Below are 24,774 nucleotides of genomic sequence, written 5' to 3'. Positions count from 1 at the left end.
ATGTGGAAAACAAGACAGGAATTCTCTACAATGACACTGTAAACCTATTGAAAGGGATGTAGCGCAGCTTGGTAGCGCGTTTGTTTTGGGTACAAAATGTCACGGGTTCAAATCCTGTCATCCCTACCTATTACTGCTCAGAAGAGCAGTAACGAGGTATCTATTTTGATCTATTTTTTTTTAATCGGACATACATTTACATTTAATTCTGAAATTTATGATATACTATGTATGATATAGTATATACGTACAAAATCGAGTCGGGTTAAAGAATGCCCTCTTTCTAGCCTTTTCGTTTTTTATAAAAAAAACAAGAAAAACGCTTTTAGTTCAGTTCGGTAGAACGTGGGTCTCCAAAACCCAATGTCGTAGGTTCAAATCCTACAGAGCGTGATTTCACTCTTGATTATTAGATTGTATCAAAATTCCACTGTTCGCAAATTACTGAGCAGCAATCTTAATTAGACCTCCCGCATAGGAAAGCAAGAAGGAGGTCAGTAAAAAAAACGAGATGTTAATTAATTAAAAGTCCAACTGATCACCATGTCTGTATTGTAAATAAGCAGTTACGAATAATCCAGCCAAAGTAATAGGAATTAGACCTAAGACGATTCCAAATAAAAAAACTTCAATCATTTGAATTTTCTTTTGTTTTCATTTTTGAAAGGGAGAAAAGAGAGGTACTATCTATTCCTAGCTCTTAATCTGTATTGCCAATGAATCTCAATGACCAAAATTGGGTAATTAACACGGTAAGGAACTATCGAACATATGAAATACCACCGAAATCCTTTTTTATAAAAAAATCTGCATTCAATTAATTTCAAATAAGTCGTATTTTGCTTAGACCAATAAATAGAACTGAGGTTATAGTTAAAGCTGCTAGTAGAAAACCGAAATAACTAGTTATAGTAGGCATGAAGGGACTCAATAAAATATGTTTTTTATACATATGTTTCTAAAGTACTTCCCTAAGTTTCAATTGAAATTTTTTTTTAAGAAATAGAGAAAGATAACTAGTTCCAAGAATTAAAAAAATTCAATTGAAAATTTGTGAATTATCAATCATTATAGGTGGTATGAACAAAAATAGAGAAAGATAAAAAGAACTCAATTCATCGTCTTTGGCATCTGCACTATCTCAGGAGTCAGAATTCACGTAACTAATTAATTGAAAAACTCTTTAAGAAATTAAAAAAAAATAATAATAATAAATAAAAAAAATAACTCTATTATCTAACTTCAGCCAAAACATATAACTTTTTTTGAATTAATATGTAAAAATTTGAAAATAAGTTGTTTGATTCTTTTTTTTTTTTTTAATTGACCTTAGAACCTAGAATACGCCCCTTTCTACTTTTTTTAAATTGAATTTACTTAAATTTGAACTCATTAGATTAAATAGTAGAGCAGTTTTCTTCATTTAATCTATCGAATGAGACTAAAAAGAAAAGAGGTATCCTACACGGAGAACGAGATTAGTCAAAAAAATATTTATTTATTTTAACTAGATTTTAAAAGATAACTAGATTTTTAAAACTTGTACTTAGCAATTTCTATTATCGTTTCCTTTCGAGGTTTTAGGTTTTTTTCTTTCGAGATTATATAGAAAATAGAGTGAAAAACCCATCACCTTTGTAGTTAGTTAAAGAAAGAAAAAAACCTTTGAATTGTGAATTGAATACAACAAAAGAATGCACGCATTACAAATATTTAGTATTTATTATTATTTTTATTTGTTGTTCTTTTTAATTGATCCAATCCAAAACTATTCTTCTTTTTCTTGTTACTGCAAATTAATTCCTTAAAATGAAACAAAAAGTAAAAGGAGGGGATCATATTATCATTAAAAAAATGTATTCTACAATTATGCATATGCAATGAAAATAAAATTTATGAATTTTTAATTCAATTAACTTGGGACAATATGAAAATTTCCTTCATTAATTAGTAGAATTATAAACCAACCTCTTGGATTTTCATTTTATCTAATCTTTAGTTTATTTTCTAGTCCAAAACGAATAAAGGATCAAAGCCCCTATAGATTACAGTAATTTGAAAAAGTGGGACACGGTTATACATCGACAAGCAAGAAAAAAAGAAATTATCTAACACCCCATTTCTATACTAATTCAAATTGCGTTGCTGTGTCAGAAGAAGGATAGCTTTACTGATTCGGTAGACTCTAAAAATACCCTTGGTACTTTATTGACGATCTCAAAAAGATGAAATCTCAGTGAATTTTAATTTACTGATTCATCTTTTACAGAATCGATTCCCTACGAGAATATCTGGAGTTCAGTATGTCTGGAAGCACAGGAGAACGTTCTTTTGCTGATATTATTACCAGTATTCGATACTGGGTCATTCATAGCATTACTATACCTTCCCTATTCATTGCGGGCTGGTTATTCGTCAGCACCGGTTTAGCTTACGATGTGTTCGGGAGCCCTCGTCCAAACGAGTATTTTACAGAGAGCCGACAAGGCATTCCATTAATAACAGGCCGTTTTGATCCTTTGGAACAACTCGACGAATTTAGTAGATCTTTTTAGGAGGACCCAATGACTATAGATAGGACCTATCCAATTTTTACAGTGCGCTGGTTGGCTGTTCATGGACTAGCTGTACCTACCGTTTCTTTTTTGGGGTCAATATCAGCAATGCAGTTCATCCAACGATAAACCTAATTCAATTATAGAGCTATGACACAATCAAATCCGAACGAACAAAGTGTTGAATTAAATCGTACCAGTCTCTATTGGGGGTTATTATTCATTTTTGTACTTGCTGTTTTATTTTCGAATTATTTCTTCAATTAAGAAAAGAGCGTAGAATAATAAAATAAAAAAGAAAGAGTAGTAATTTTCTTATCCCATTCGGATGGATTATATAAAATAATTATCTTTGACTGTTTATGTTTCTAGCATGACCACTCGATGAAATGTGGAGGGAAGCGGGATAAATGGCTGATACTACTGGAAGGATTCCTCTTTGGGTAATAGGTACTGTAGCTGGTATTCCTGTGATCGGTTTAATAGGTATTTTCTTATATGGTTCATATTCAGGATTAGGTTCATCCCTGTAGAAATTGGATGAGCTGAGTTATAGACGTGAAAACATAAGAACTCAACGGGGCCCGACTCTTCCTTCTTTGTCTGATTCGAGGGGGTCCCGTTGAACTGCTAATAATCAGAACAAATTTTTATCGTGTTTTTGAAAAATGAACTTAATTAGATTAGTAGATTACGAACATATAGTATTTTTTTAACCTTTCAAAGATAGAATAAAAAAGGGGAATAACTTAATTCCCTTTTCCTGCTTCCCCGGCTGACACAATATTTTTTATCATTAGATCTATCATTAAAATTTTAAATTAGGCCTACCTATACTATAATAGAATCGAAATAGAAGTTTTTTCTTATTTTACTTATTTAGTATTTCATCAAAATTGAAAAAAAAAAAGAAAACTACAAAAAGTAACTACTTTTATATTATTAATTAATAATTCTATATACTATAATAATTATATATACTATTAATTAATATTAATATATATATATTAAAACGTTATATATATAGAAACAGTAATATATATGTAAACTAAGAATAGGATTTTTTAACGAATTGAATCAAGAAGGACAAGATCGACACAAGAAAAGGATGTCTAAAATTCCTTTTCTTGTGTCGAAGACTAGCAAGACAAAAAATACTCCCTATAGTCCCTAAAACTTGTTGTTTCGCCGATTTATGGTTCCCCTTTTTTTCGGCGCGTGTGTTCCTTATCTTATTTTAGTATCTAGTCAAATTTTGCCATTCGAATAAAAAAAAACTCTTGATTATTGATACATTCTATCAATTTCAATTGGTCAATAACGACAGAGTTACATCACACCCCTTCTCATTTTTCAAAGTTTTATTGAAAAATAAATAAAGGGGGGGTAAAGTGAATTCTTCTCAATATACATACTAGTATTAGGACTATGATACAAGTAATTCCTGACATCTAGTCGAAAAGGAATAGCAAATCTAAAGAGAGGCAAAAGGTTTTCATAATTTTTTTGTTCTTTTTTTACGAATTTGATAAAGCTAAATAGACAGAACTAAAAATTCATTTCGGATAATTGAACCTTCTCAAACTGTTTCTTTTTAAGAACCAAAAAGATTTGTGCCAAAACAACCGATCCTAAGAAGAACAAAAGGCCTTGGACACGTAATGGATCTTGAAGTACTATTTCCGCATCTCCCTGACCAAATCCACCCACATTAGGATTACTCGTTAATGGTTGATCGAGTTTAATGGATTCGCCCTCTGAAACAAGAAGTTCTAGGCCTCGAGGGATAATATCAATCACTTTGCGTCCATTTGATGCATCCACTATGGTTATTTCGTATCCCCCTTTTTCTTTTCGTAAAATTTTACTTATTATCCCTCCTGCCGTAGCATTATAAACTGTATTGTTACTTTTGCTACCATCAGGATAAATCTGACCCCTTCCCCTGTTTCCACCTACATATATAGGATATTTTAAGAAGTGAACATCTTTATTAGTAGCAGGGTCCGGAGCAAGAATAGGAAAGGTTATTTCACTATATTTTTGACCAGGAACTGCTTCAAATACAGTATCAGGAAGTACCGTTTGTGGAACCTCAATATCCACGGGCTTCTTTCATCTCGGGTGAAATACGATCGGGGGGGGCTAATTCAAACCCCTCCGGTAAAATAAGAAATCTTTATTAGTAGCAGGGTCCGGAGCAAGAATAGGAAAGGTTATTTTAGTTGCATATCATAAGGAATTTTAATAACTGCTTCAAATACAGTATCAGGAAGTACCGTTTGTGGAACCTCAATATCCACGGGCTTATTAGCTAAATGGCAATTGGCACATACAATACGCCCAGTTGCCTCTCGTGGATTTTCATAATTCTGGTGGGCAAAAATCGGATATGCACTTGAAATGGATGCCCAAGTTATTATATATATCATGAGTGAGACAGATATGGAGCGAGTAATCTCTTCCCTTATCCAAGAAAAGGTATTTATAGTTTGCATGGTCCAATCATTTATCCCGAAAATTTCTACAATAAAGTTAGCTAGGTCGATAATATACTTCCCTAGCCACAATTCTGCTATTTACATTTACTGAAAAAAATCAAATTTTTTTTGTTGAAATATACAAGGAATCCCTCATGGGTAAAAAGAGTAAAGTAAATACGACTTTGATTTTGTTATGATGTATAAGGTACGAAAGATTAAAATTGGATCAGTGAATCTTTTTTTAGTCGTTTATTGCATGATAAATCACTACAAGTGACGGAGATACACGATTTAAATAACGAAAAATCCAATATTTAAAAATTGTATCAAGAATGACTGGAAAGGTAGAAACTAGACCAGATAAAATTTGCTCATAATGAGCAAACCCAAAATCTTTGTAAATATAACCAATCATTAGTTCCCAACCGTGAGGCGAATGGAATCCGATACATAAATCAGTTAATAAAATAATCGAAAAAGCTTTAATTGTATCACTTAAATTATATAGGAATTCTTGAACCCACGAATTCAGAATAAAAAGCTTTTCCTTACCCCAAAAGGAATAACCACTTAGAATAACGAAAGATATTAGATTTGTCGAGAAGTGCAAGATTGTATGGATACGATACTCATTGTGTATCTTGATGAATTGGATCGTTTCTTTGTGGATTCCTAGACGAAATTGTTGTAAATCGGTTTCTGGGTATTCCTTTAATTTATCATTTCATCGAGCTGGAATAGTTCTTCTAATTGTATGAATTTTTCTAGAACACTTTTTTCTTGAATATCATTCAAAAAAGTTTCGCATTGTCTAGTATTCCACCAATTAGTAATCCAAGTTTTCAAACTTTTATTACAGCAGAGAGAGATCAACCAGGGCAAAAAGACTATAGATGTAAAATAAAAAAAAGGAATAAATGCTTTCTTTTTTGCCATTTTGAATCTGTGAATTGTTAATGAACCTACCTCATTTGTTGATTCTATTAGATCTAATATTTCTATCGAGCATGAGTTTCTATTCTAATTCGAATAGAATATAGTGAGCCTATGAATCCATTTTCTCTTTTGCTGTTGATTCAATACTGAGTCTTTGATTTGAATCTAGAAAGAATACAGAAATAGACTCAGAATACACTTCCAACTTGAATCAAGAACAAATGGGGTTTCCGGGATGTTATTCCCCCTTTTTTCGATCAATACTAATTTCGAAACGAAGAAACTCCTTTTCTTTTCTATCAAATATATCAAAAAAACGAGCATAAAAGAATAGATGAATATTCAATTGAAAAAAAAAGAAAGAAATTCTTTCGTTTTTTCTTCCTACTGCCAAAGCATTTAGTCTTTTAAAATTAATTCATTTCAAAATACTTCAATTGGTACACGCAAGAAGTAAGCCAATTCAGCAGCTTTTTGCTCAATTTCTCGTGTAGTAAAATTCTCATCAGTACGAATTAAAGGAATAGCCCCTTGACCTCGAATTTCCATATAAAGGACACGTCGAGCAGAAACACCCTCTTTAACTTCTATTCTGATGGACTGAATATCTTTCATAAAGAATCGTAAAAAGATGCGACGACTTTTTCCAGGAAATCCCCAACGAAAAATACGCACTATTCCTTCTTTTCGGTCGAAAAGATAATAACCACTACCCACATTCCACAAAATAGTGCACCACAAATAGCAACTAATAAAGAGACCTGCGATCCCATAGAAAGACATCACAATCCCTTGTGGAAAAAAAATGATTTGCTGGGACGGAAATAACGATATAACATTTCTACCAAGATAACTGGAAGTTCCAACCAATAAGAATCCTAATGAACCTAAAAATAGGATAAAGGCCCAGCAGAAATTACTTGTTTTTCGAGACCCCGTTATAAATTCTATCCATATAGATTCTGATCGCCAACTCATATATATTAGATCCAGTTATACAATTTTTTGGAATTGAGAAAATATGACTTTCCTTTTTTTTTTTTCAAAGTAACTCTCAAAAACTCTTTTTTTGTGAACCTTTACCTTAGGAGTAATTCATAGAATTGTTTATATCTAAAAAAATAAAATCTCCTTCCTTTATATGATCCCCTATAGTTATATACATACAAATAAATAGATTGACTGGAATTTCAGACATCGGCCCGACGAGGATCCATTTTTCAAAAGAGCGCAAATTTTTTTACGTTTACACATGCATAAGAGCTTTTTTTATTTATGTTTGTAGGAATCTATGTGTTATACAATATTCTACCAAATGGGTCTTATCGAATCGAAGTTTTTAAAATAAAAAAAGGGGTGATATGATTAGGTCTCAGCCGATCTAAAAAATCTTATTTTTTTGAATATGAAGAAATAAAGAAGCCATTGCAATTGCCGGAAAGACTAGGCCTACTAAAGGCACAAAAATAGAGGGTAAGTTATTGAAAGTTGTCATAAAATGGGTACCTCAATTTAATATTTGTACATGTTATTGTTATATTCTGAATTCTAAAGATATCTTAGAATATCTTGTATTTTTATTATTTCTATTATATCTATTATATAATTATACTAAGTATCTTTAAGTAAATATATATCTAATACTAATATACAATCTAATAGAAATATATAGAATAGAACCTAATAGAAATAGAATAATAAAATAGGTACAAGAAACGCCAAACTAAATAAATGGACTTATTCATCTTTCAAAATCAACTATCAACTAGATGTATCATAATCCCCTTGTTAGATTTATTATTCTTTTTGTCTTATATCTTATAAAATATAGTCATTAATAAAGAAAAATTTTTATTCCATTACAAATTTCTACAAAATTGATTAGAGTCTGATCCAACAACAGGGAATTTTCGGGAAATGCAAAAAGATGGAAGACTCTCTATAGATCTGCATCTATCTCTATTTGAATTATCTATACATATGCAAGCAAGGGAGGAAAATGAACCTTTTTTTTGTTTGTCTAGTATAATTTGAACTTCCCCAAAACAAAAATTCACTTTTTATCTTGTTGATAGAGATTTACTGAGTAGTAAACAAGAATATCGATAAAAAAAATGATTTGAAAGAAAAATGAATTTTTAAGGGTTTTCGTTTAATTCTGATAAACTAACCGTTCTATTTTATTTAATTTTTGTTCAACGAAAAAAAAGCATGGAGCTGAAATAACTCGCTCAGAACACCTTTTAAAAGATTACGTGGTACAATTGCATCCAATAAGCCCTTACGTAATAAAGATTCAGCCGCTTGTGAACCTTCAGGCACGGCTTTTTTCAATGTTTGTTCAATTACTCTTTTACCCGCAAATGCAATATAGGCATAGGGTTCGGCAATAATGATATCCCCCAACATACCCAAACTAGCTGTCACTCCACCGGTAGTAGGAGATGTAAGAATTGATATATAGAATAACTTTTTACTTGATTGATAATCACATAAAACCGAAGAAATTTTAGCCATTTGCATCAAACTTAAACTTCCTTCTTGCATTCGTGCTCCTCCGGAAGAACACACTAAAATAAGAGGTAAACATTGATTGGTAGCATACTCGATCAAACGAGTTATTTTTTCGCCTACTACGGATCCCATACTACCCCCCATAAACCGAAAATCCATAACCCCAAGGGCTACCGGAATACCGTTTAGTTGACCTGTACCTGTTTGAACAGCGTCAGTCAATCCTGTAGTTTTTTGAGCAGAGTCAATACGGTTTTTATAAGGTTCCTCCTTCGAATGAAATTTAATGGGATCCGCAGAGACCATGTCTTCATCCATAGGATTCCAAGTACTCGGATCAATCGAAAGCTCGATTCTCTCTGAACTACTCATTTTCAAATAATGTCCACATTGTTCACAAACATTCATTTTGACTTTCTTATACATTAATCCATAACAATTGTCGCATTGAATCCACAATTGATTGTAGTTTTGAGTTATATCAAAATCCTTAGAACTTATTAAATTACTACGATTCCTATTAGTTCTTATCTTGTAATTTTTGCTTTCACGAATCTTTCCACTTTCACTACAAATGAAATTATAAATGTAACTTTCATTGGAATTATTACTATCGCTTAAAAAGTTACTATCAATACAGATGTAAGAACGAAAATAAGAATCAATGCAACTATTAATGTGATTAGTACAATTATATTTAGTATCCTTAATGTAAGGATCATAGTGCAGATCGTTGTCACCTTTAGATCTATTATTCAAATAACTAGAACTACAATAACTATAAAAAAAAATTTCTAGGTCACTAAAATCATTGTCAATCTCAAAAAATTTTTTTTTTTTATCAAAATATATAGAATAACTATTATTATTACTATCCCTAACAAAAAAGGTATCATCCGATATGAAATTGCGAATGTCCTTGGAGCTAACTAAAAGATCAACATTATTGGAATAACTAGAACGCTCACCCCAACCATAAAAGTTTTTATCCATATCATATATAAAATGGTCTTGACTTATAGTAGTCTTTTCACCAGGAGCAAAACTATCCATTGCTTTACTTAGCTCGCCTCTGTATTCCAATTCTCCCTTAGAAAACATAAAATTGAACCACGATTTTTCCATAGAGCTTCTGGCCTCTATTTAAATGAAAATACAATAACAATAGACGAATAGTCATTCAATGAAAAAATTGAAAAATGCAAAATTTTTTTGAATAGTTCATTTTCTATTCAGAGTAAGCAAAACATATCGATGCAATTGCTAAGATTATTAAGTAAAAGTAAAGTAATTGAAATTAATAAATTTCAATTCTAAAAGAAAATAAGGATTTTCTTATATTGTGTAAAATTCTCATAAAAAAAAAAAAGAAATATTTGTTCTTCGCTTATGAATATAAGGATATGAAGAACTTTTTTAGTAAAATCTCGTATACTAATATAAAATATAAAATAAAAAAACTTTTTTTATTCCAATACGGAATGAAAAGAAAAGGACAACATGCAGGATGGGGTAGAAGAAGCGGGGATACTTGGTTCAAGCCCTGACACGAAAGACTATAACACTCCTAAGAATCCATGTTTCGTATAGGATTTCTTGTGAACACTACAATAACAAAATTGTAGTTGTGTTTAATCTTCTTTTTTTTATTGAAGAGTTTTTTTATATCTAGATTTAAGTATGTATCTATAAAAAAAAATAGTATATACAACAGATAAACTCGGCTCAATCTTTTTAGTAAAAAAAAAGATTGAGCCGAGTGCAATTAAACTAATAAAACAAACGTGAATTACTAATCTAATTTATCTACTCTTGGCCATCTAATTTATCGACGGTTGGGAAGTTAAATCTGATCTCTTTCCATACTTCACAAGCAGCAGCTAGTTCAGGACTCCACTTGCAAGCTTCACGGATAATTTCATTACCCTCGACTGCAAGATCACGTCCCTCATTACGAGCTTGTACACATGCTTCCAGAGCTACTCGGTTAGCTACGGCACCCGGTGCATTTCCCCAAGGGTGGCCTAAAGTTCCTCCACCGAATTGTAGTACAGAATCATCTCCAAAGATCTCGGTCAAAGCAGGCATATGCCAAACGTGAATACCCCCTGAAGCCACAGGCAGAACACCTGGTAGTGAGACCCAATCTTGAGTGAAAAAGATACCGCGGCTTCGATCTTTTTCAACATAATCATCGCGCAGTAAATCAACAAAGCCCAAAGTTGACTCCCTGTCTCCTTCAAGTTTACCTACTACTGTACCCGCGTGAACATGATCTCCACCAGATAGACGTAAAGCTTTAGCTAGTACACGGAAGTGCATACCATGATTCTTCTGTCTATCAATAACAGCGTGCATTGCATGGTGGATGTGAAGAAGTAGGCCATTATCTCGGCAATAATGAGCCAAACTAGTATTTGCGGTGAATCCCCCTGTTAAGTAGTCATGCATTACGATAGGAACTCCCAATTCTCTGGCAAATACAGCTCTTTTGATCATTTCTTCGCATGTACCCGCAATAGCATTCAAATAATGCCCTTTGATTTCACCTGTTTCAGCCTGTGATTTATAAATAGCTTCGGCACAAAATAAGAAACGGTCTCTCCAACGCATAAATGGTTGGGATTTCACATTCTCATCATCTTTGGTAAAATCAAGTCCACCACGTAGACATTCATAAACTGCTCTACCATAGTTCTTCGCGGATAACCCCAATTTTGGTTTAATAGTACATCCTAATAGGGGACGTCCATACTTGTTCAATTTATCTCTTTCAACTTGGATACCATGAGGTGGTCCTTGGAAAGTTTTAGTATAAGCAGGAGGGATTCGCAGATCCTCTAGACGTAGAGCAGCCAGGGCTTTGAACCCAAATACATTACCCACAATCGAGGTAAACATGTTAGTAACCGAACCTTCTTCAAAAAGGTCTAAGGGGTAAGCTACATACGCAATAAATTGAGTTTCTTCTCCTGGAACGGGCTCGATGTGGTAGCATCGTCCTTTGTAACGATCAAGGCTGGTAAGCCCATCGGTCCACACAGTTGTCCATGTACCAGTAGAAGATTCAGCAGCTACCGCAGCCCCTGCTTCTTCAGGTGGAACTCCAGGTTGAGGAGTTACTCGGAATGCTGCCAAGATATCAGTATCCTTGGTTTCATATTCAGGAGTATAATAAGTCAATTTATACTCTTTAACACCAGCTTTGAATCCAACACTTGCTTTAGTCTCTGTTTGTGGTGACATAAGTCCCTCCCTACAAGTCATGAATTTAGAATTCTTGCAATAAAACAAAACAACAAGGTCTACTCGACATAAATTAGGAATAGATTTAATTAACCTTTTTCACAGGAATCTTTCACAAAATTATCAACTAATCAGAATGATTCTTTATTAGACCATGATATTTGATTCGCCAAATACATCATTATTGTATATTCTTTCATATGTATAGCGCAACCTAATACTTCTTTTTCAAGTTTTGAATCTTTGACTTTTTATAAATCCAAATATTTAATATTAAAATATTAATAAAATCACTCTTGACAGTAATATATGTTGTATATGTAAATCCTAGATATGACAATATGCAGAATTCATCCATGAAAATGAAAAACAAGAGGGTGGGGGGGGGGGGTTGCTAAAGGGTTGAATAAATGGGACGCATAACCGGATATGCTAAAATGAAAATATGAAAAAAAAAAGAGGCTAATGAGATCGAAATAATGAATCATAACTAAAGTTCCGTTTAGAATTCGCTAGATAAAAGATAAAACAAAGGCTTGCCTATTCTATTATGATAAATAAATCAAAGACTTTCCGCAAAATTTTTTTTTATTCATATATTTTTTATTTTAAAACTAGGTTTCAGTTAGTTGAGCTTGAAAATGACTATTCCTTCATTGAATAAGTAAAAAATTGAATTCCACATCCGCTTGGGTGGTACCAACGAAATCGAGCGCTTACTCCCATTTTTTATTGAATTAACCGATGAATTTGCTATCGAAGATTTTTTCTTTATTCGAAAAATTTCGCAACAAAATTTAACATATTTTTTTATTATGAGAACAAATCCTACTACTTCGGATCCAGAGGTTTCGATACGTGAAAAAAAAAACCTGGGACGTATCGCTCAAATCATTGGTCCGGTACTGGATGTAGCCTTTCCCCCGGGCAAAATGCCTAATATTTACAATGCTCTGGTGGTTAAGGGTCGAGATACTCTTGGTCAAGAAATTAATGTGACTTGTGAAGTACAGCAATTATTAGGAAATAATCGAGTTAGAGCTGTAGCTATGAGTGCGACAGAGGGTTTAAAGAGAGGAATGGACGTGGTTGATATGGGAAATCCTCTAAGTGTTCCAGTCGGCGGAGCGACTCTAGGACGAATTTTCAACGTGCTTGGGGAACCCGTTGATAATTTAGGTCCTGTCGATACTCGCACAACATCTCCTATCCATAAATCCGCGCCTGCTTTTATACAATTAGATACAAAATTATCAATTTTTGAAACAGGAATTAAAGTAGTAGATCTTTTGGCCCCTTATCGTCGTGGGGGAAAAATTGGACTATTCGGTGGGGCTGGCGTGGGTAAAACAGTACTAATTATGGAATTGATCAACAACATTGCTAAAGCTCATGGTGGTGTATCCGTATTTGGTGGAGTAGGCGAACGGACTCGTGAAGGAAATGATCTTTACATGGAAATGAAAGAATCTGGAGTCATTAATGAACAAAATCTTGCGGAATCCAAAGTGGCCCTAGTCTATGGTCAGATGAATGAACCACCAGGAGCTCGTATGAGAGTTGGTCTGACTGCCTTAACTATGGCAGAATATTTCCGAGATGTTAATGAGCAAGACGTACTTCTATTTATCAACAATATCTTCCGTTTCGTACAAGCAGGATCTGAGGTATCCGCCTTATTGGGTAGAATGCCTTCTGCTGTGGGTTATCAACCCACCCTTAGTACCGAAATGGGTACTTTACAAGAAAGAATTACTTCTACAAAAAAGGGGTCCATAACCTCTATTCAAGCAGTTTATGTACCTGCAGATGATTTGACTGACCCCGCTCCTGCCACCACATTTGCACATTTAGATGCGACTACCGTACTATCAAGAGGATTAGCTGCCAAAGGTATCTATCCAGCGGTAGATCCTTTAGATTCAACGTCAACTATGCTACAACCTCGAATCGTTGGCGAGGAACATTATGAAACTGCGCAACAAGTAAAGCAAACTTTACAACGTTACAAGGAGCTTCAGGACATTATAGCTATCCTGGGGTTGGACGAATTATCCGAAGAGGATCGCTTAACCGTAGCAAGAGCACGAAAAATTGAGCGTTTCTTATCACAACCCTTTTTCGTAGCAGAAGTATTTACAGGTTCTCCGGGAAAATATGTTGGTCTAGCGGAAACAATTAGAGGGTTTAAATTGATCCTTTCCGGAGAATTTGATTCTCTTCCTGAACAGGCCTTTTACTTAGTGGGTAACATCGATGAAGCTACTGCGAAGGCTACAAACTTAGAAATGGAGAGTAAATTGAAGAAATGACCTTAAATCTTTGTGTACTGACTCCGAATCGAATTGTTTGGGATTCAGAAGTAAAAGAAATCATTTTATCTACTAATAGTGGACAAATTGGTGTATTACCGAACCACGCGCCGATTGCCACAGCTGTTGATATAGGTATTTTGAAAATACGCCTTACTAACCAATGGTTAACGATGGCTCTGATGGGCGGTTTTGCTAGAATAGGCAATAATGAAATCACTATTTTAGTAAATGATGCAGAGAAGAATAGTGACATTGATCCACAAGAAGCTCAGCAAACTCTTGAAATAGCAGAAGCTAACTTGAGAAAAGCTGAAGGTAAGAGACAGACAATTGAGGCTAATCTAGCTCTCAAACGAGCTCGGACACGAGTCGAGGCTCTCAATACGATTTGATTTTGTAACTAGCTGACGTGTAAAAAAAAAAAAGAATGTATAAAAAAAATAGGATCGAAAAGCGAGAAAAACAATAAAATAAAAAAAGCTAGTTACAAAAACTTATTAGACACCATTGATCATGGTGTCTAATAAGTTATACCTACTATTGGATTTGAACCAATGACTCATGCCGTATGAAAGCAATACTCTAACCACTGAGTTAAGTAGGTTATTTATCATCGTAAAGAGAAGGAAATGGGATACCTATCACATCGATAGGATTATAAATCCAATATTATTTCTAAGCAATACCAATAAACAACGAGATCAAAGAGATATAATGTTCAATCATGTAATATTAATCTTGACAAGAAATTATCTACATGATAAGATAAAATGTGTATCACAAACACAAGGGCTATAGCTCAGTTAGGTAGAGCACCTCGTTTACACGTGCGCCAAAGTTTTTCAGAGGAGTCCATCACGCAATCAAACTAATTGATTGATCTTATTAAGAAATCGATGTCTTACTCCATGACTTTTTTTTAGGAAAAAAGAGGAGAACAACAGCCTGACATTAGGTCCTATTAAAGTACCCCGTTAGGTAGGGAATGAATAGAACCCATCATTGATTTGAGATATTGATAGGGTGAATACCCAGTCTACTCAATGCTAGGTAGAATGAGTATAAGGAACTCAAAAATAATCTTTTCGTCCTATGAACCTTAAGGTGTATCAAGTTTCATGTTTGATTTTTTAATCAGGATGTTAGAGACTATATTTAACTTAAGTTGATCTAGACCAAAAGCAAACCTACGTCAAGAGAACCCTTTTTTGAAACACTTTGGTAGTTCTTCTGTATTGTATTAGAATTTAAAAATAATCAATCAGAGTACTTGGAACCATTTCTTATCTTTTTTTTAAGAAAAAATATGGTAGACTAACTGATCCAAAGATCAGTTAATGAAAGAGCCCAATGCAAAAAAAAATGCATGTTGGGTCTTTGAAAGAGTTCGAATCATTTTGATAATAATAAGTTCGAACTCTTTTACCGAGCAGGTCTACGGTTCGAGTCCGTATAGCCCTAACTAAGAAATTCATTCTAATAAATCACATTAAAATCAAAATAATTGGATAATTTTTTTTACTTTTATTGTATTCTTTATTTATAACAGGTTACTTTTAATTGCTCGGTTCATAAAAAAAATTTCCATACCAAAAACCATAAGTCCTGGGGATCGTTCAGAATAAAACGGAAAATTAAATTTTATTTCAATGGAGCCAACCACTATCTATCGATATATCTAGATAGATACTTTTTTCTAATTTTTTTAATTTAGAATCAACTTTTTTCTTCATTAATTTTCATAGTTGTAATTTTTTTATATGAATTTTCCTCGTTCACTAGCTACAATCAAAAAGTTCCTAAGACTTTCTTTTTTTGTATCCCCACCCAATCTTGGTTACTTTTTTTATGACACGGCCTTGTTTAAAAATAAAAACAGAAATCTAATTAAATTCAACCAAAATTAAATCTATCTAATACTAAGTAAGATGAGTATGGTAAAGTCTTACTGGATTTTTTGATACGTCATCATTTTAAAAACGAAGAGATTTTTCGAAAATGTTTTTTTAAACATAAACAGAAATAAAAAAAAATTACTAGTTATTAATCAGATTAATATTATATTATTAATATTAGAAACTATTAGTAATAGAAACATGGAACTATTAAGTAATAAGTGTACTGAAAATACGAAATTAATAAATCTTAAAATGAGACGTCTACCACAGCAACCAAACGAAAATAAATGATTCGATTAACCTGAATTTTTTTTTGACTCAAGAGTTCTATATCCCTTGCCCAATCCACTCCGATTGGAATTGACTAAGCGGGTATTTTTTCCACATTCATAGGAGTTCGTCTATGTTTCTGCTTTACGAATATGATATTTTCTGGGCATTTTTACTAATATCAAGTGCTATTCCTGTTTTGGCATTTCTAATTTCCGGAGTTTTATCTCCAATTAGGAAGGGGCCGGAGAAACTTTCTAGTTATGAATCAGGTATAGAACCGATCGGGGATGCTTGGTTACAATTTAGAATCCGTTATTATATGTTTGCTCTAGTTTTTGTTGTTTTTGATGTTGAAACTGTTTTTCTGTATCCGTGGGCAATGAGTTTCGATGTACTGGGGGCATCTGCTTTTATAGAAGCTTTCATTTTCGTGCTTATCCTAATTCTTGGTTTAGTTTATGCATGGCGAAAAGGAGCATTGGAGTGGTCTTAGTTCGTTTCCCGAATACTTGTACAATAAAAAAAAAAAAAGTAAAAAAAACCATTGAAACAATTATGAATTCCATTAAGTTTCCCGTACTTGATCGAACAACAAAAAATTCCGTTATTTCAACTACGTTAAATGATCTTTCAAATTGGTCAAGACTTTCCAGCCTATGGCCGCTTCTTTATGGTACCAGTTGTTGTTTCATTGAATTTGCCTCATTAATAGGCTCCCGATTTGACTTTGATCGTTATGGGTTAGTACCAAGATCGAGTCCTAGACAGGCGGACCTTATTTTAACAGCAGGTACAGTAACAATGAAAATGGCTCCTTCTTTAGTGCGATTATATGAACAAATGCCTGAACCAAAGTATGTTATTGCTATGGGAGCGTGTACAATTACGGGGGGGATGTTCAGTACCGATTCTTATAGTACTGTTCGAGGAGTTGATAAGCTAATTCCTGTAGATGTCTATTTGCCGGGTTGTCCACCTAAACCAGAGGCTGTTATAGACGCTATAACAAAGCTTCGTAAGAAAATAGCTAGAGAAATCTATAAGGATCGAATTAGACCTCAACAGGGTAATCGGTGTTTTACTACCAATCACAAGTTTTTTGTTGTACGCAGTCCGCATATTGGAAATTATGATCAAGAATTACTCTATCCACCATCATCTACTTCAGAGATCTCTACTGAAAAATTTTTTAAATACAAAAGTCCAGTATCGTCCCACGAATTAGTGAATTAGGGAGGCTTTTAGAGAATAAGAAAAAAATCTTCATAAATTAGAACTCATGGTAAATGTGAAAAACTTAATTTTATATAAAAAAGGTGTGGGGGAAATAAAAAAGATGCAGGGCACTTTGTCCGTTTGGCTAGCCAAACGCGGGCTGGTTCATAGATCGTTGGGCTTCGATTATCAAGGAATAGAGACTTTACAAATAAAGCCCGAAGATTGGCATTCTATTGCTGTAATTTTATATGTATATGGTTACAATTATTTACGTTCGCAATGTGCCTATGATGTGGCACCAGGTGGCCTCTTAGCCAGCGTGTATCATCTTACGAGAATAGAATATGGTGTTAATCAAGCGGAAGAAGTCTGCATAAAAGTATTTACTCACATGAGTAATCCTAGAATTCCATCCGTTTTCTGGGTTTGGAAAAGTACGGATTTTCAAGAACGGGAATCTTATGATATGTTAGGAATCACTTATGATAGCCATCCACGACTGAAACGGATCCTAATGCCCGAAAGTTGGATAGGGTGGCCTTTACGTAAGGATTATATTGCCCCCAATTTTTATGAAATAGAAGATGCTTATTGAATGATAAAAAATGAGCCTTAGCTTCTAGAACTCCAGACCTTCACGGAATATTTGGAATTCGATTCTTTTTTAGATCAAACAAACAGAACAGTTGAGGTCTCGTTGATATTAATAGAGATAGCTTGATTGAAAGATACTTTTTTTATTTCGTAAAAGCCGAGCCAATAGGATGAACTAAACAAAAGAGTTCTGCATTATGAACTTTGTATTGCGCACATAACTTAGTCAACTTTAGTCACATAACTGGGAATGAATAAATAAGATCGGAAAGCAAAAAATGAAGGGGGGGGGGATACAATTCTATTTCTATTGTATCTAATGAATCTTGGGGTATTTTTGCCCTTCAACTATAGATACTATAGTATACTATACATATAGACCTTTTTTTACTTGTTTGATTCAACGGAACTCATTTAACCTTTCCTTTCGGATATGTATTATGTATCAAGTATTATACATTCTTTTTGAACGGCTGGATCCACAACATGAACAAAAAAAGAGAGGGGATAAGGGATAATTGCACTTTTTTTACTAAAGATACGTTTAATTTGAAGAATAGAAACTTATCAAAATTAATAAATCCTATGCCAAGAACCAGATTTGAACTGGTGACACGAGGATTTTCAGTCCTCTGCTCTACCAACTGAGCTATCCCGGCGAAGGATCATCCTCGTTTTACGAATGGTGGCACAAGGATTTTCAGTCCCCCGCAAAAAAGCTATGTCCACCATTACTGAGGTATCATCTACTGAAGTATCATCCTCGTTTTCCTAATGGTGAAACGAGGATTTCGAGTCCTATGCAACTAAGCTATGTCTACCTTTACTGAAGGATCATTATCATATGACACATGGATTTTCAGTCCCCCGCAATTAAGCTATGTCTACCATTACTGAAGGATCGTTATGATGTGACACAGGGATTTTCAGTCCCCCGCAAAAAAGCTATGTCCACCATTACTGAGGTATCATCTACTGAAGTATCATCTTGCTTTTCCTATTTCCTAATGGTGACACAAGGATTTTCAGTCCCCCGCAAAAATGCTATGCCGACCATTACCGAAGTATCATCTTGCTTTTCCGAATGGTGACACAAGGATTTTCAGTCCCCCGCAATTAAGCTATGTCTACCATTACCGAAGTATCATCTACTGAAGTATCAGTATCATTTTAATATATGACTTAGGTCTATGTCAATGAAAAGAAACTCAAAAGTAGTAAATTCAAAAAGTTGTGGACAGGGAATTTCTTGGATTTTATAAATAAAAGAAGACTTTCTAAGTTTGAAAATGAAAAATGATATAGATTCTAAATAATTCAAATAAATAATAACGAAAAAAGGTAAGGTGTCAACCTTTTCGGGGAGTAGAGCTGGGGATAGAGGGACTTGAACCCTCACGATTTTAAAAGTCAACGGATTTTCATCTTACTATAAATTTCATTGTTGTCAGTATTGACATGTAAAATGGGACTCTATCTTTATTCTCGTCCGATTAATTAAGTTCCATCAAGGATCTATCAGACTATGAAGTGAATCATTTGATCAATAAATATTATTTCTTAAACTTTGAATTGATTCACAACATTTCGATTTTGTTTATAAAAAAATAGAAATCGAGATTAAGGTCGTCATTTTTGAGATCGTTTTGTGTTACCTAAATTTATACAATATAGGTTTTTCTCCTTCATCCTTTTTGATTTGAAGTTTCGATCGAAGGATTCCTTTATCAACACAAGGTAGTGAACTCCATTTGTTAGAACAACTTCCATTGAGTCTCTGCACCTATCCCTTTTTTCGCGCTTTGTAAACTCCGGTTTGTTCGCGTAAACCAGGATTTGGCTCAGGATTGCCCATTGTTAATTCCAGGGTTTCTCTGAATTTGAAAGTTATCACTTAGTAGGTTTCCATACCAAGGCTCAATCCAATTAAGTCCGTAGCGTCTACCAATTCCGCCATATCCCCTTTTTTAGGATCTCATTATGATGTCTTTCCTTTTTTTCTTATGCCGAAACCTTGGGATTCATTACATTATAGATACTTATTTTATGTCTTTGTTATCTTCTTTTATTTTTTTGAGCTCCATCCATATTGATTTAGTCTAATCAATAAAGATTCTATCATTTTTGTATTTGCAATTCAATATGGTTATATATTACATAACATATATATGTTCTTCTTTTTTTCATCTTTGTCTTAAATTTTCAGAAATAGTCGAACGGTCGATTCTTTTTTTTTACTTTCATGAAAAGAAATTTATTATTATTATTGAAACTTAGAATTCTACAATGTGCAATGGAAAAAATTCTAAGTCTACTTCGTAAATTTGAAATTCTAATAATTCTATACTATTCTATACTATATAGAATAGATAGATAGAAAAAAATAGATAGAAAAAAAAAAAAGATTTCTGATCTAATTAAGATTTTCTTATTTAGAAACTAATGAAATCAAAATTCGAAAGTCAATATACTGCTATATTCTATTAATTAAGGTTATGTTTTATTTATTTAATGATAGTCACTATTTATTTGAGCTATATTCTGTTCTAGAATATATAGAATATGATTAATTCTAAATAGATAAGGAAAAATATTAATAGAATAGTTAATTGATACGATCTAGTAGTTTAGTGAATTTGTATGCATGCGCTATTTTATTTGAGCCCGGTTAGCTCAGAGGTTAGAGCATCGCATTTGTAATGCGATGGTCATCGGTTCGATTCCGATAGCCGGCTTTTCCATATTTTTTCGTTTTTTTACATGATTTTTAATGTACTTTCAAAATCAAAGAAGATTGAAAAGACTTCTTTGACCTTTTTCCAAGAGTTACCACTCCATTTATATTATGTCATATAAACTTCCATATAGGAATATATATTGGCTAAAAGAGTTCGATCTTTGCAAAATAAATAAAGAAAATAAAGGAAAATTTTTGTGATTTATTTGATTTATATATATTGTATATACAATAAAAAAATCTGTATATTGAGAGAATATATCTTCTTACTCTTTGTATTCCAATAGTTTATTGGAGTGTATTTCACGTCATTTATCATTATCATTTAGTTCAGTTTTAATTTTATTTAGTTTTGTACAATTTCAATAAAAAAAAGGAGTCTTTATGTCACGTTACCGAGGGCCTCGTCTTAAAAAAATACGCCGTCTGGGGGCTTTACCGGGACTAACTAGTAAAAGGCCTAAGGCAGGAAGCGATCTTAGAAACCAATCACGCTCCGTAAAAAAATCTCAATATCGTATTCGTTTAGAAGAAAAACAAAAATTGCGTTTTCATTATGGTCTTACAGAACGCCAATTACTTAAATATGTGCGTATCGCCGGAAAAGCCAAGGGGTCAACAGGTCAAGTTTTACTACAATTACTTGAAATGCGTTTGGATAACATCCTTTTTCGATTGGGTATGGCTTTGACTATTCCTCAAGCGCGCCAATTAGTTAATCATGGACATATTTTAGTTAATGGTCGTATAGTTGATATACCAAGTTATCGCTGCAAACCCCGAGATATTATTACAGTGAAGGATGAACAAAACTCTAGAACTTTGGTTCAAAATCTTCTTGATTCATCTGCCCCTGAGGAATTGCCAAACCATCTGACTCTTCACACATTCCAATATGAAGGGTTAGTCAATCAAATAATAGATAGGAAATGCGTCGGTTTGAAAATAAATGAATTGCTTGTCGTAGAATATTACTCTCGACAGACTTAATAAACCTAACTTAAGTAAAAAAATTACTAAAAACAAGAGTTCGGACAACTCCCCTTTGCCATTAAAAATAAAAAGGCACAAGGTAAGGGATTTTGTCGAGGAATCTTTTTCCTATTCATGTATCATAGATTGGTAGGGAGATTTGGATCCCTTGTTTGCTCTTCCCAGCATTTTTCATATGAAAGAAATTGGGAATAGAGAATCTATTTCAAAATCAAAACAAGGTAGATTTTATATCTATTCTTTTTTATTGGATTTGATACATTGGGGTCAATCACGTAAGATTGGTGAATTAGTTGAAAGTACGGAAAGAGAGGGATTCGAACCCTCGGTAAACAAAAGTCTACATAACAGTTCCAATGTTACGCCTTCAACCACTCGGCCATCTCTCCGACATCAGGATTATGACTGAGTATCTGGGTGAATAGCGAGTTATTCATCGTTTTTTAGATTATGCTTAATAGATACCTTTTTGACCGGAAAAATTGTAAGTAGATAGAAGGTTTTTTTTAATGAGTCCGCTTTTATGTTAGTTCGTACTATACAATTCCTTTGTTTGTGAGAAAATTTTCTCACAAAAGAAAAGGTAAAGGAAATAAAAAGAGTTAGAGAGTGGATTACTACCTATGCCAAGATCGCGTATAAATGGAAATTTTATTGATAAAACCTTTACAATTGTAGCCGATATCTTATTACGAGTCATTCCGACAACTTCCGGAGAAAAAGAGGCATTTACTTATTACAGAGATGGTGTGATTTGATTATCATTTTTTTTTTCTCGTCGATTTGGATTGGAATAGAAAGAAAAACGAGTATTGAAAAAAAATCTACGCTTTTGAAGGTGAAGTTTATAATATAAAAAAACAATCCCTTCTGTCATGTATCCACGATTAATGCAGCCTTAGATGCTTCAATTGTGAATTATAGTATTGAGCAAAAGGTTTTTACCTATGGTTCCCGTATTACAGATCAATCCTACTACACTAATACAATATACGAATAGGAGGCATAGGGGAAGAAGCACTACGCCGAGAAATCAACAACACAAAAACTTTCTTAAAAATGATTCCCTTTCTTTCTTCTTCTTCGTTGGGATTGGGACTAATTAACATGGTTGGAACAATAAACATCCATCTCGTTCGTACTTTGGATACCCGTATAACCATTGAAGACTGTTGAAGTGACTAATTCCTGGAAATTTAGGGGCGTTGAGAACAAAGAAATTTTTAGAGTTTCCTTTTTTATTTTTATCTAGCATGAACCCACTTGGTAGTAAGAAAAGAGCTTTTGCAAGAAGGTTGGCTAGGGATTTCTTGTAAAAACATTAGCCCCGCTTAGTTCATAATGACATCACATTTTTACATATATTATTTTCATTATGCACCTAAAGGAGGAGCCGTATGAGATGAAAATCTCACATACGGTTCTGAAACGGAGAATTCGTTAAAGTGAATGACGACCGTAACGGATGTCGGCTCAATCTGAAGGAAATTATGCGGAAGCATTACAGAATTATTATGAAGCTATGCGACTAGAAATTGACCCCTATGATCGAAGTTATATACTCTATAATATAGGCCTTATCCATACAAGTAATGGGGAACATACCAAAGCTTTAGAATATTATTTTCGGGCATTAGAACGAAACCCCTTTTTACCACAAGCTTTTAATAATATGGCTGTGATCTGTCATTACGTGCGACTATCTCCACTATAGAAAAAAAGAACAGCTAGTCAATGAAATACTAGAAACACAAAAAAAGGGCTTTCTACATAAGCATCGTCCAAAACGATTTTTTATCAGCTGTAGCAAATAAATAAACTTCATCGATCGAAATATGAAGTGAAGACTAGATATGCCTAAATACTTCTCTATGGATAAAAAAAGATTTAATTGATAGAGGAAGCACCGTAAAGATCAATTGGAAAGGTTTTGGACCGATACAACAAGAGCTGTTTATTTATATCACAATATGAGATATGAGATAAATCTTAGAAATCTACTTATGTAATAGAGTAATCCCCTAAGGTATTGAGCAGCGGTGTAGCATCAGATCCTAAAGACAGTAAGTCTTTTTCTTTTTTATGAAGTATGAAAAAGTCTTTTTCAAAGATTCTATATAAATTTTTATATGAAAGCGGGATAGTTACCTTTCAGAAAATTCTAATATCTAATAACAGTGGACATGCCTTTTTTTCTGAAGGTAGGAGAAAAGATAAAACTTATTATATTAATTAATATATTAATTAAATCAAAATGAAAGTTCTTGAGTGACTGTTGGCGGGTTCACTAATTACTTGAGTGACTGTTGGCGGGTGTCTTTGTATGTGTTGTCCGGAAAGAGGAGGACTCAATGATTATTCGTTCGCCGGAACCAGAAGTCAAAATTTTGGTAGATAGGGATCCCATAAAAACTTCTTTCGAGGAATGGGCTAAACCCGGTCATTTCTCAAGAACAATAGCTAAGGGACCTGATACTACCACTTGGATCTGGAACCTACATGCTGATGCTCATGATTTTGATAGTCATACCAGTGATTTGGAGGAAATCTCTCGAAAAGTATTTAGTGCCCATTTCGGCCAACTCTCTATCATCTTTCTTTGGCTGAGTGGCATGTATTTCCATGGTGCTCGTTTTTCCAATTATGAAGCATGGCTGAGTGATCCTACTCACATTGGACCTAGTGCTCAGGTGGTTTGGCCAATAGTGGGCCAAGAAATCCTGAATGGAGATGTGGGCGGAGGCTTCCGAGGAATACAAATAACCTCAGGCTTTTTTCAGATTTGGCGAGCATCCGGAATAACTAGTGAATTACAACTTTATTGTACCGCAATAGGCGCATTGGTCTTCGCAGCCTTAATGCTTTTTGCTGGTTGGTTCCATTATCACAAAGCAGCTCCAAAATTGGCTTGGTTCCAAGATGTAGAATCTATGTTGAATCACCATTTAGCAGGGCTACTAGGACTTGGGTCCCTTTCTTGGGCAGGACATCAAGTACATGTATCTTTACCGA

The 24,774-nt window shown here is 33.7% G+C and overlaps 4 non-coding genes and 1 pseudogene across 4 annotated transcripts; 3 read left to right on the top strand and 2 right to left on the bottom strand.

Moving 5' to 3' along the window:
* The first annotated feature begins 319 nt into the window (after positions 1-319).
* TRNAW-CCA lies at positions 320-393 on the top strand. Its single transcript has one exon. It is a non-coding gene; the product is annotated as a tRNA-Trp (tRNA).
* Positions 394-18,618: 18,225 nt separating this feature from the next.
* On the bottom strand, positions 18,619-18,691 carry TRNAF-GAA. The gene has a single exon. It is a non-coding gene; the product is annotated as a tRNA-Phe (tRNA).
* Positions 18,692-20,694: 2,003 nt separating this feature from the next.
* On the top strand, positions 20,695-20,767 carry TRNAT-UGU. The gene has a single exon. It is a non-coding gene; the product is annotated as a tRNA-Thr (tRNA).
* A 1,297-nt stretch (positions 20,768-22,064) lies between these two features.
* TRNAS-GGA lies at positions 22,065-22,151 on the bottom strand. The gene has a single exon. It is a non-coding gene; the product is annotated as a tRNA-Ser (tRNA).
* Positions 22,152-22,548: 397 nt separating this feature from the next.
* On the top strand, positions 22,549-23,107 carry LOC110230758 (annotated as a pseudogene).
* The last annotated feature ends 1,667 nt before the right edge of the window (positions 23,108-24,774 follow it).

Source organism: Arabidopsis lyrata (genome assembly GCF_000004255.2).
Source record: "Arabidopsis lyrata subsp. lyrata unplaced genomic scaffold ARALYscaffold_2, whole genome shotgun sequence".
Taxonomy (NCBI): domain Eukaryota; kingdom Viridiplantae; phylum Streptophyta; class Magnoliopsida; order Brassicales; family Brassicaceae; genus Arabidopsis; species Arabidopsis lyrata.
This window is presented reverse-complemented; position numbering and strand designations above follow the sequence as displayed.